The following is a 13,526-nucleotide window of genomic DNA, read 5'->3' on the forward strand; positions in this document are numbered from 1 at the left end:
GAGGACCTGGTAGCCTGTCAACTTGGGCAAGTCTATTCACAGGTGAGAATTCTGAGTTAAACATTGGGCTGGGGCACCTGAGTGGCTCAGTCTATTAAGTGGCCAGCTCTTGATTTTGGCTCAGGTCATGATCTCAGGGTTGTGAGATTGAACCCTGCGAGGGGATCCTCACTCATCAGGGAATCTGCTTGAGATTCTCTCTCTCTAAAATAAATATATTTTTAATTGGTTTAATACCAGAAAATTCTAATATGAGGAAAAATGAAGTAGGTATTACTGACAACATTAGGCCTGGGCCTGGGCCTGATCAATATAGGTGTATATTTATCAAAATAACTGCCTTGGCAACATTAATTGGGGAAGGAGGGGAGGATAATCTGGGTGTTATATATCCTAAGGAGACAACCTTCCAACTCCAAAGGAATGCTAAAACTTCTCGGGAACTTTTCTTTCTTATTTTTTTAAAGATTTTATTTATTTATTTGAGAGAGAGTGAGAGGGTGAGAGAGAGGGGAAGAGCACAAGCAGGAGGCAGAGGCAGAGGAAGAAGCAGACTCCCTGCTCAGCAGGCAAGTGGGGCTCCATCCCAAAACCCTGAGATCATAACGTGAGATGAAGGCAGATGTCTAACCAACTGAGCCACACAGGCGCCCTCGGGAACTTTTCTTTAATTTTCAGCTCCCAGCCTACTCTCCACTCTCAACAACCCAAGCAATTGATCATTCTAATGAAAGATTTGGAGGATCTGAAAGACTTTTTAGAATTTAAAGCACAGACCAAGGATACACACAAACTGCCTCTCCCTCATTTCTTTTTTTTTAAATAAATTTATTTTTTTATTGGTGTTCAATTTGTCAACATACAGAATAACACTTCATTTCTGGTTTCTAAGTACCATCCTCCCCATGATAGGCTGGAATTGGTATTGGAAATTCCCCACAAATATGTATATAGACAGACAGATGATGGCTAGTTAGCTGCCTCTAGTCTAGAATAACTATAAAATCAAATGCAATCATATTTATAAGCTAGAGAATGTCTGGAGCTTTCAGGCCTGAGTCTCGTCAAAAATTTCAGGCCAGAACCAGTCAGGTTTCTCCTCCACTTGGAGCAAAAGAAGGAAAGGTGTAAAAAGAAGGAAGGGAAGAAAAATGAAAGAGGGGGAGAAGGAAGGAGAGGGGAGGGGAGAAGAAGGACAATTAGCCAGCTAGGAAGTTTCTCTAGCACCTTGGATTTAAAAAAGAGACCAAGGAAAAACCAGAATGAAAGAAAGTAGGTCCAAGTAATGCTAAACATGGAGTGGGAATTGAATGCAATATTTTCAGGAGAGAATGTTTCAAGGTGGAGGAAATATTCTAAATTGTGATGATGGTGATGGTTACATTTATTAAAATTCATCTAACTGGGGCAGCCTGGGTGGCTCAGTGGTTTAGTGCTGCCTTCGGCCCAGGGAGTGATCCTGGAGACCTGGGATCAAGTCCCATGTCGGGCTCCCTGCATGGAGCCTGCTTCTCCCTCTGCCTATGTCTATGCCTCTGTGTCTCTCTATGTTTCTTATGAATAAATAAATAAAATCTTAAAAAAAATCATCTAACTGTATACCTTAAATAGGTGATTGTTTTGTACATTAATTATACCTCAATAAAGCAGCTTTTTAAAAAATTCTGGCAGGGCAGGTGCCTGGAGGCATAGTCGGTTGAGTATCCCGCTTTTGGTTTTGGCTGAGGTCATGATCGCAGGGTCATGAGACAGAGTCCCAAGTTGGCTCCATGCTCAGCATGGAGTCTGCTTGGGATTCTTTCCCTCTGTCTCTGCTCCTACCACACTGACCCCATGCATTCTCTCTCCCTAAAATAAAGGAATAAATCTTTAAATAAAAATCTGGCAGGGCAATCTGGGCTTGAGCCAAAGAGGAATGAGCCAATGAGTTGGGTGGGGCTTGTGCATCAACTTGGTGACATGTGAGTTTGTGAACTTTTCCTGGACAGAAGGTTAGGAGTTTGCATGCTCCTTAGAGCAGCTGCTGACTCTCCGGAGGGTCTATCTCTCTGGGAAATGCACTGAGTTTAGAGAAGGTGGCAGAAAATTTTATCTGGGGACTCAGACCAGAAGAAGTTTCTTTGGGGGCAGGCAGGAAGCTGGGGTCCTATGGTCCCTGGGTGTAAGGGTGGCCAACCTTGAGGAAGAGAACAGGTGGGGAGGGCAGTCATCAGCTCTAGGTCTCACCTGGAACAGGAACACAGGTGACTGGGGAAGCTGTGGAAAGCTCTATCTAGCATGGGACAGAGAAGCCTGGTAGGGATTCCCTACAGGGAGGTCTAGGTTTCACACCACAGGTGCAATATGGTGCATAAAGGAGCCCATGTGTGAACACTGGTCCAGATGTGTAAATTCTGGTGCTCCAGTTGTCCTGTCTTTAAAAAGTTTATGCCGGGATTCATGTGGACAAAAGAGAAGAAGCCAGGTGCCAGCATGGCCAGTTGTCCTGGACTTTCTGGGAGGAAGCAGGGTAATACCAGACAGGTAAGTGATACAACAAGGAAAGGGGGGGGCAAGCTGGCATGAGTGGGTCACACTCCTGTAGATACCTGTCCCACCCCCACCCCTTCCCCAAAGCTTTGGGTGCTCAGATGTCACCTACCTTCAAAACATAACTATCACTAGTGTGTGGAAAGGGTGGATATTTCATGCAAACTCCGGTTGTGAAATTTGCACAACTAGAAAATGGCAAGAAAATGCTGTAGAGATACTTCTGGAAAAATGGGAACGGGATGAGCTGGGGTCTACATCATTAGCAAACACGTCAGTGTCCACCAAAGGTTTCAGCTCGGGCTATGGCACACCAGAATCACTGACATTGGTAGACAATGGTTGAGAATCTTTGATAGTTTCTCCTTTTGACCAAATTGTTGTCTTAAATCATCCCCTTCTGACCAGTCTGCATGCAACCAATCCGTTTATATCAGATCTCCTGTGGCTGTAGTATTTGGTTTGATTTTTTTGCTTGTTTTTATTTTTTTTTCAAGTTTTTACTTAAATTCTAAGTAGTTAACATTTAGTGTAGCACTAGTTACAGGTAGAATTTAGTGATTCATCACTTACCTACAACACCCCATGCTCATCACAAGTGCTCTCCTTAATGCCCATCACACATCTAACCCATCCCCCACCCACCTTCCTCCATAATCCCTCAGTTAAGAATGTTCCCTATAGCTTAGTGCCTGTTTTATGGTTTGTTTCTCTTTTTTCCCATTTTTCCCCTAAGTTTATCTGTTTTGTTTCTTAAATTCTACATATGAGTGAAATCATATAGTATCTGTCTTTCTCTGACTGACTTATTTAGGTTAGCATAAATACACTCTAGCTCCATGCATGTCATTGTAAATGACAAGATTTCATTCTTTTTGATGGCTAAGTAATACCCCATCACATATATAATGGAACATATTATATAATGGAGTAATACTCCAATGCATATTTTTATCCATTCATCATTGATGGACACTTGGGCTGCTTCCATAATTTGGCTATTGTAAATAAGGCTGCTACAAACATTGAGTTGCATGTGTCCCTTCAAAACAGTATTTTTGTATCCTTTGGGTAAATACCTTGTGGTGTAATTACAAGGATTGTAGAGTAACTCTGTTTTTAATTTTTTGAGGAACCTCCATACTGTTCTCTAGAGTGGCTGCTTTATCAATTTGTTAAATTCTGAATTCTATCCCCATGAGATAACTACTTTTTATTATACTCATTTTATAGACATGGGAAACTTAAGCACCAAGAAGTTAAAGCAATCTGTCAAAGTCACACAGTAAAAAGTGAAAGATCTGAGATTCCACTAGAAGGCAAGTCTCATTCAGTCCAGACCTCTCTCTAAGCACCTTCAAACACTGTGATGTTTCCTGTTAATTGTAAAATTGCTCTGCTTATACAGGGACAGATCATCCATTGGTGAGCTAGTAATCAGTATTTAAAGCTTACTAAGTGTAGCCTGATTAGATATCTTATAGGAGTGCATTTTATAAACAGTAAACTGTGGAGGGTTTCCCAGGAAATTGATTACAGTTGGACATTTTCTGGTGAATTCTGAGATCTTTTAAATAATTCGCTTGTAAAGGAGAAGGTAATCCCATTAAGGTAAGAGGTAGAATTACAAAATAAACTCGGCAAGGACTCTGCCATGGAAAATAATTTGATATGACAAAGCAAGAGATAATTCCAAGGAAGGTATTGGAAAAAATAATTAGCTATTTAGAGGAGATATAATTACTTTGGGTTCTTACCTCCCCATATGCATCAGAATAAATCCCTCAACAATCAGTGGTAAAATTTTAAACAGTACTCACAGAAAAACAAAGAAAATAAACTTAAATTTTACCAAACCTCTGGGGAAAGGGTTGGCTGTTTAATTTCTAGAAAAAAAAACAAAAAAAAAAACAAAACAAAAAAAAAAAACAAAGAAAAACTAAACTGATCTGAATATATAAAAATTAAAACTCTTTCTAAAAAAATAGGCAAACATGTCCTAGTATTTTCAGAAAATAATTTCCCAGGGGTTATGAACTTTATTATACAAAAGCTCAAGCATTAATATACAAAATGATACCATGTCTCCAGTAGAAAAATAGAAAAATGGACAAAACACGAATAATAAAGTTATAAAAGTGGAAGATATATATTTATCAAACATTTTAAATAGTCAAACTTAATAAAACAAATCAATATACCTAATATACTGAGAAATGGTTTTCATGCCTTAAAAGTAGAAGCTTAAATATATAACCATAGGAAAAAATAAAAATAAAAAATGTATTCATAGGTATATCCATGACATATATAAATAAAGACATAGCTCAATTCCCCACCTCGCCTACTCATGAATGGAGAAACATGCCCTCACTGTCATGTATTGCTACAGCATGGAAATTGGCAAAAGCCATTTAGAAAGTAATTAGGATAGACATATAAATGGCCAGAGAGCAATAAAAATCAGAAATTAATGCTCAGAACATATATTTATCCACAGACAAATTTAAACCTGCTCATATAACTTGGAATGGAGAAGAAATCCAAACAAACCATAAACTACGAGACATGACCAACGAGCTCTGTCTACCTCAAACCTGGGAGATGGTGACCAAAGCTGTATTAGAAGTAAAGTCATCCTCAGACACATGCTTGAGAAGGAAGAAAGAAAAGGAAAGGAAAGTTTAAAGCATAATCCATTATTTTTTAACTTTTTATAAAGCTAGAAGAGGAATGCTTCTTCCATTTTTCGTGTGAGATCTGAAAGACATGTAGAAATCCATAAAGTAGAAAGAAGAGAAGCACAATCCAAGCCAAGGGCTTGAGGGAACGAAAGAGAACAGACCGGGTCCTGGCCACACAGTCTCTATTGGCTTACGGTACTTCTCTGCTTAACCTAAGACCACTGTGAAACCAGATAAGTACTTACATAACTGATAATATTTTTAATATTATCATGTACACACCCCATCCCTGTGTGTACGTGCACCATCGTCATACCTCATGTCTCCCTGCAAGGTGGAAAGTGTGTTGAAAATTAGCAGGGAAGTATGTTCAGGAAGCAAGAGAAGCTGGAAAGTCAGATGGGAGTGCTACTGGGTTAGAACTGAAGAGCTATGTGTAGCAGGTAAAGCATACTGGGCATCGTGATGGATTCCTGTGAAAATGACCTGACCATCATGGCTTTCAGGTGTTATTTATTGAAATGAGAAATCCTACAAGAGGGAGTAGCTCAATTGGCCAAATGTACTTAATTCACAAACACCTGATTTTTTTTAGTAGACTCTTTTGGATTTCACAGAATATTGTATTGAATGGAAGGTTTTAATAGTTTTTGAAAAAATTCTTTAAAAAAGGAAAGATTTTATTAAGCAATCTCTATTTAACGTGAGGCTTGAACTTAGAACTCCTGAGATCAGGAGATCAGGAGTTGCACGTCTAAGAGTCACCAGGCACCCCTAGAAAATTTCCATAGATGATGATAGATAGATAGATAGATAGATAGATAGATAGATAGATAGATAAATTTATTTATTTGAGAGCAGAGTAGGGAGGGACAGAGAGAGAAAGTGAGAATCTCAAGCAGGCTCCACACCCAGTGCAGAGCCTGACATGGAGCGAGGTCATGACCTGAGCCAAAATCAAGAGTCAGATGCTCAACACATTGAACACCCAAGCACCCCTCTCCATCTATTTTAAGGACTGTTTTTCATTGTGTCTTTGTGGCACTTCTGGGAACATTCTCTTTGCCAAAACGTAAGATCAATGAGTGGCTCAATCTGTTTATAAATATATATTATTCAAAAACTTTTTTTTTATTATTCAAAAACTTAATCAGTATTCAGTATGTCTATTTTTAACATGGAAATCTTTTAATGTATGTTGATTTTATTGTAATCCCATGTTATACCACTTTCTATTCTTTATTAGCAATTTAACATTTAGGATTCTTTGATTTCTGAAAGAGCGTGTCAACATTAAATTGTGTCTGGCAATTAGTATCTAAATTTTAACACATAACAAAGTTGCTGTGCTGCCTTATTGATTGTGTTAAATGTTCCATTTTTGCACTTTTGTGAATTTTATTTAAACTTACTTTTGAACTATTACAAATTTTATTATGACTAATGTATTTAAAATCAGAAAAAAATAAAAATAATAAAAATAAAAATAAAAATCAGTTTACTAACCACATGGCCCATTATGGTAACTCCTTCCAGGCCTGCTCACTCCTTTCCTATCCCTTTGAACGGTTTCCCCCTACATGTACAATTTATTCTGTAATCAGCTATCAAACTGTCCTTCCTAACATCCTTGTTAGAACCAAATTTAAGCATTTTATTCACCACTGAACTGTATAAATACTTCTGATTTCTTAGGATACTTTCAAATATGATTTTTCTTCCAAAATGTAAGCACTTTTAATACTTAACACTTTGACTTTTGGCCCAGTAAAGCTGATTTCAGACTGCTAGCCTCCAAACTGTGAGAGAATAAATTTCTGTTGTTTTAAGCCTCTTAATTTTGTGGTGGGATCCCTGGGTGGCACAGCAGTTTAGCGCCTGCCTTTGGCCCAGGGCGCAATCCTGGAGACCTGGGATCGAATCCCACGTCGGGCTCCTGGTGCATGGAGCCTGCTTCTCCCTCTGCCTGTGTCTCTGCCTCTCTCTCTCTCTCACTGTGTGCCTATCATAAATAAATAAAAATTAAAAAAAATTGTGGTAATTTGTCACAGCATTCCTAGGGAACAGTAGATGGTGAATCTACGTCAGATTTGGGTTAGTTCTCTTAGGGTTGTTTATGAAAGCATATATTTAACCACTATTAATAAATCCTAATGCCACTGAATTTGAGTGCAATATGAAAATATTACTTCAAAATCTTCATGGTCCCTTTAGGACTTTTAAGAGACAGATTGGACTTTTGATCGCTAAAATAGTGTGGTAAAAGCTCAAGTTGTCCTAAATCCTCAGGAGCACCTACATATTGGAGTTCTTGCTTTAAATCCACTTAATACATACCTTACCTTTTCTGCACAGTGCCTTTGTTAGGAAAAGAGATGTAGATAATGAAAAGGCTGGCTTTGCCCAGTACCAGCACAGTTGGAGTCACAGATAACTGCCCCAATTATTCAGAAGAAAGAAGAAAGTACAGGATCTAGTCATGGCAAACAAACAAACAAAAAAACCTTCAATTTTCCTTTAGCTGTCTGGTTGAAATGTATATATATCTGTGAATACTTTTATCAAACTTCTGATTTCTCTATTTAACATAAGAAGCTCTTTGTCTATCTTTAAAATACTGCTATGCAGAAAAAACTAAAATCTGTCAAAATAAAGCCTGCAAAAGTCTTACTGTCCTACAACCAGCCCATCCAATAGGATTTCTTGTAAATTTTGCAGAGTTAAATGAAACATATATTGGTAGACTTGGTGAGGTGGTTGTTTAGTAAATACATCTTTGACGACCACATGGGAAGTCTTGAAAGCAAACCAGGTTGGTGTAGGAGAGCTGGGTGTTGCTAATTCCACATGGTTAATTGTAGGTGTCTCTGTAACACCTCAGGGGAGATGGAGGAAGGCAGTTGAATGTGAGATTCCAGGTGAGACTAGATCTCTACTTGAGAGAGAAGTGAATGTATCCTCTGCCATAGTCAGCGCTGAAGCAGTGAGTGACAATGGGATCCCTCAGCAGAGCTGAGAACAGCAGTGAGCTTTGGTTGGACTTCAAGAGTATGAATCTGCCACAGAAAGTGGAATGATCAGATGCAGGAAGAAAGCCATGTGAGGACTAAGTCAGGAAAGCCAAGGGCAGAAAGTCTAACCCAGAGGAGGCAGCAAGCCACTGAGACAGATTAATAAAGAGGAAAATTAGAAAGTGCTGTTTGGATTTCATAATAAAAAGGCCATTGGCAACTTTAATGAGAGACTTGTTTTTTTTCTCAGAAACCCCACCAGAGTGCATTGAAGAGAAGGTAGGAGATAACAATAAATTGAGACAATAAGTATAAATAGGCATTTGAGGAGGAGGATGGTAGCAGTAGTTTGGAATGGGTGAGAGGGTCCCTACCACCCTTCAAGAGCAGAGACACCCGAGCATATTTAAATGCTGAGGTAAAGGATTGACTTCAGAGTGAAGTTAGAAACTCAACAAAGAGAAGAAATACCAGTAATAATAGTATTTTATTAATCTGGAGAATGTAGGAGGTGATGGGGACCACAGCACTAGAGAAGGGGCAGCACATCCTTGTAACTAAAAAGGAACAAAAATAATATGGGAGGACTTCTGCTCCCAGCCCAGATGGGGTAATAGGTACAAGGTCGATCCCCCATGTGAACAAGGAAATACAGATGAGACACAGGAGGCAATATTTGCCAAGATGCTGGTTATCAATGAATTGAGATCTTTGTATGATGAAAATAGTTTAAGATGCAAAAATGAGTAAAATGTTATCCTACATGCTCAGAAACCATACACCAGAACTGGTATACTACACATAACTCACCTCAACTCATGGTACAGAGACAGTGCTATCTTGTGTTTAAAAGACTTAACAGTTTGGTAGAGGCTTTTATAGAGCACTGGTTCATTTTCAAAGAGATGGACATCAAAATGCTTTATAATAACAGAAAGGTATGGATACTACATTTTTCACACTATAGGTGAGCACTCTGCCATGTTGTGAAATATTCTTTTAATCCAGTCAATTATTTGTGAAGAACTATCACTCAATGCCCACATATGGGCAGTGGAGCTCATCTGGACAGGAGGAAAGAGTTCCTCTGTCTGGTGTCCTTTAATGGTTGAAAGGGATGTCCTCAGTGAACTGGGTACACCTGGTTCATTTGTAGCTTCACAGGGTACCAGTCCCAGGGGCAAAGGTGGAGCTTCTCCTGCTATCCATCTGGATGCATCCCATTGGGTCTCCTTGCCCCGGTCACATCACATTAACCCCATCATTCAACCTAGCTCTGTACTGGTGGGCACCCCCGTCCTACTGCCTGGGGCCACCTGGGATCCTGCAAGATGGATGGATTTGGAGAGTGACCTTGAATGTTTGCAAATCACTAACATGCCACAGCCCACAGTGCCCCAGAAATTATGTGCAACAGCCCACACCGCCTCAAAAACAAGAAAGTGTACTCTGCATGAGACTTCACAATTATATAGTCACTCCTGACTTGATTCTAAACAGCCCGCAAAAACACACATCCAGGGATGACTAAAGTACTTACTTCTAACATCTACAGAAGACCCATGGTAGCCATTCCATTGAGGGAACCCAGATTGTGCCAATACGTCTTCTTGGGATGCTACCCCCTGAAGAGAGTGTCTGCTCACCTCCCAGTGCCTCTCTCACTCTGGAGCCCACTCTCCCTGCCCCAAGCCCTTGGTGCCCTCATTCTGCTCCAGGCTCTCATCAGAACATCTTACATTTTACACTCTCCCTTCTTAAACTGTCTGCATGTTTTGAAATGGAGTCTGATATGTGGACATTCTTATGCACCAAGGAGAAATCATCTCCTTCCTTCTAGACAACAAAACACGCTCTCACACTTCAGCTCGAAAGCTTCCATTAGTCTCCCTTTATGGACAGCATCACTCTGATCTCCTTAACATGGCACCTGAGACCTCCCACTATCTGACCTTGACCCACCTCACCTATCTGCTCTCCCACAGCCCACCCAGAAGCCAAGTGGCAGTGTCCCAAAAGGCATCTGCAAAGTGTACCCCCCAAGAAGGGAACCATGAATCTTGAATGTGAATGGGTTGTAATGTGCATAATTTTAGTGCCTGTGAACTGTCATCCGATGTAATTGAGGCTCCATTTACAATGGATCTTGTTTATTATGTAGCCATGACTTTTATTTCTGGTGTCCTGTATTCCAATATCAAGTGGGGAAAATATTCCATGAGATTTTTACTTCTTCCTATTTAATTTTTATCACATAAGCTATTTAAGGAGAGTGATCATAAACATCTGGTAGAGGTGAAGTGGTTTATATGTTGTATATATTGTCTTACCTCCAATCCCTTCAAAATGTTGCAGCTCTCACCTTCCCATTGTGCAGATTAAAAACCAAGTTCCAAACAGACATTATTAACAGTGAACTATAAGTTAGGAATTATGTTAGACTCAGAAATATAAAGATACATCAATAAATTTATGTAAACATAGTTATTCTGTAGCAAAGTCATATTAAACCCTGAATATCCTGAGTATAATTGTTTTTATCTTGCATCCTACCAGTATCCTCTGTATATTTATAAATATATATAATATACATCTACAATGTATTAATAATTAACTATCCTAGGTGTAATCATTGTGCAAGGTTTGATCCATACAATTTGCTTAGTCTTCGTTATTCTTATTCTACAGTGGAATGGAGTTGTCCTTAATAGAGCTGTATCTAGTTGTTACTGGATTTACAATGAGAAAAAATTTTTCTAATGTTCCAGAAGTTCAGTGTTAAGAATTTAATGTTACCTGAAAATTTTCTGTGAGCGGATCATTAATTTTTGGAGAACAGAAGTGGTACACGTAGGGATAGAAATAAAAAGCACCATTAAGTACCCAAGGCTGAGCAGTAGGAAGTCATGAAACCGCTGGGGACACTGATCCCCTTTTCCTCATCCCTATTATGTGCCTGGAAGACAAACACTGTGATCCCAGCTCCCAAAAGAAGGTACGTGCCTGCCAGAAGCCATGGGACAGATCGCTGTCTGGACTAGTAGTCAGCGACCACTGGACAAGTGATTTAACTTCTCTAAGCTACATTTACCAAACTTGAAAAATACAGATAATTTTTACCTAACTTTCAGAGTTAAGGTAAGAATCAAATGACAAACACAAAAGAACTGTGCCTTGTGTAGGTTCGGTAAATTCCTTTTTCCTCTTGGATTGGACACAGAATGGAAAGGATACTGGAAATAACACACTGATTTAGCTTAAGTGCTAAAACATGCATTGGTTGAATGACTGTGAATTGAGTGCTCCCTAGTCCTTGTCAGGGTAACTCAAGGAATCTTTTTAGTAACTCTTGCTTTTTTTAATGACTTGGGTAGGAAGTAGGGTCAGAGATGCATGTTAGTCGACTAGGGCTTCCACACCAAAATGCCAAACCGAGGGTATTAAACAGTTGGCATTATTTTCTCACAGATGAGCAGGCTGGTCATCTGAGACCGAGATGCCAGCAGAGCTGGTTTGCTGGTAAAGCCTCCCTCCCTGGTGTGCGAGTGGACACCTTCTTGCTGTGTCCTCAGCTGGACCTTTTTGTGTGTATGGACAGAGAGAGAGCATGCTCTCTCCACTGTCTTCTTCTTCTTACAAGGTCACCAGGCCTGTCCCATCAGGGCCCCACTTTTAGGACCTCATTTAACCTCAATTTACCTCCTTAACGTTACTCTTTCCAAATACAGTCACCTTGGAGGGCAGGGAATCAAAGTATGAATGGGAGGCAGGGCACAATTCAGTATTTCAAGTCTCATGAGAAAGTAAAAGCAGTGAGACTAATATTTTGATCTCTGCAAATCCCAGGTCCCCAAGTTCCTTCTAAAATACCCAGCCTCTCACTCCTTACCATGCATAGCCAAGGTCCCCAATGCCAGAGCATCAAGATACAGAAACTAAGAAAATGCTGACTATGGAGGCCTTGATCCTGGAGAGACTGTCCCTCCCAGGGCTAGCTAATTCCAAAAGAATTCTCCTGAGAGCCTTTGATAGCAAACCAAGTTGACTCCAGCCACACTGGGTTTCTCAGTTCTCCTCCCTAATGACCATGCGCTGGCCACTTCTTCTGCTTAGAAAGTTCTTTCCCTAGATCTTCAAGTACTTTGACCCTTCTAATCATCCCCATCTGTGTCCTAAATGCCACCTCCTCAAAGAGGTCTTCCTTGACTGGCTTATGTCACTATTTATTTGGCCTCCATCCCGGAGCCATCCATATGTATCATTCATATATATATATATATATAATATATATATATATATATATATATATTATATATATATATATGAAAGCCCTGCTAGAATGGAGCCAGGAGGCCAGTAGCAGGGGCTCTCATGCCCTATCACTCCCTACAAAGGGGAAGAGGCCTATACTTTACTACCCTGGAGGAAAGATTTTCTCCTCCCCCGGCAACAGCCCAGCCAATGAGAGACTGTTTGACTCAGCCAATGAGAAGCCACTACACATCGTCCTCCCCATTTACTCCAATGGACTTTGAGTTTACAACAGCCCTCCCAACTCCCCATTCCTCTATAAAAGAGCATTCTTCTTCTTTGTTCTGCAGACTTGCTATGTTTGCTGTAGCAGAAGTGCCCAGAGCTTGCAATTCTCTATTCTTCTCAAATAAGCCCATTTGAGGTAGTAAAATAACTGACAGTTGTAGCTTTAGGGTTAGCAATATAATTGAAATTAAATTCACATGACATAAAATTAAAATGTACAATTCAGCAACATGTAGCTAATGCAAAATACTGTGCAATTACCACTGCTATCAAGTTCCAAAAGATTTACTTCAAAATACCCCATTACCCTACTAAGCAATGACTCCCCATCCTCTCTTCTCTCACCCTTGGCTTCTCATCTTAGGTTTCTTTCAATCCTATAATTCTTTTTTTTAAAGATTTTATTTTCATTTATTTATTCATGAGACACACAGAGAGAGAGAGAGGCAGAGACACAGGCAGAGGAAGAAGCAGGCTCCATGCAGAGAGCCGGATGTGGGACTTGATATGGGGATGCCAGGATCATGCCCTGAGCCAAAGGCAGAGGCTCAACGGCTGAGCCACCTTGGAGTCCCATCAATCCTATAATTTTTGATGCTATCATAAGCAGGAACTCTTCCTTTCACCCCTTTGCATTTTCTAACTAATTTTTACAAACATATTGGATTTTTGGTAAATTATGCATTCAGAAAACTTATTAAATTACATTATTAATTGTTATTATTTCTAGTTTTTAATTTTTTTCTAGAAACAATTGTTCATT

The 13,526-nt window shown here is 39.7% G+C and overlaps 1 long non-coding RNA gene across 1 annotated transcript in view; it reads left to right on the plus strand.

Moving 5' to 3' along the window:
- The window catches only part of LOC144283368 (uncharacterized), a 28,328-nt gene extending 22,006 nt beyond the window's left edge, over positions 1-6,322 (plus strand). Inside the window, exon 4 of the long non-coding RNA XR_013351918.1 lies at positions 5,030-6,322. This is a non-coding gene — a long non-coding RNA (uncharacterized LOC144283368). The remainder of the gene's footprint in view (positions 1-5,029) is intronic.
- Positions 6,323-13,526: the final 7,204 nt, after the last annotated feature.

This window comes from Canis aureus, chromosome 14 (genome assembly GCF_053574225.1).
Source record: "Canis aureus isolate CA01 chromosome 14, VMU_Caureus_v.1.0, whole genome shotgun sequence".
NCBI lineage: Eukaryota > Metazoa > Chordata > Mammalia > Carnivora > Canidae > Canis > Canis aureus.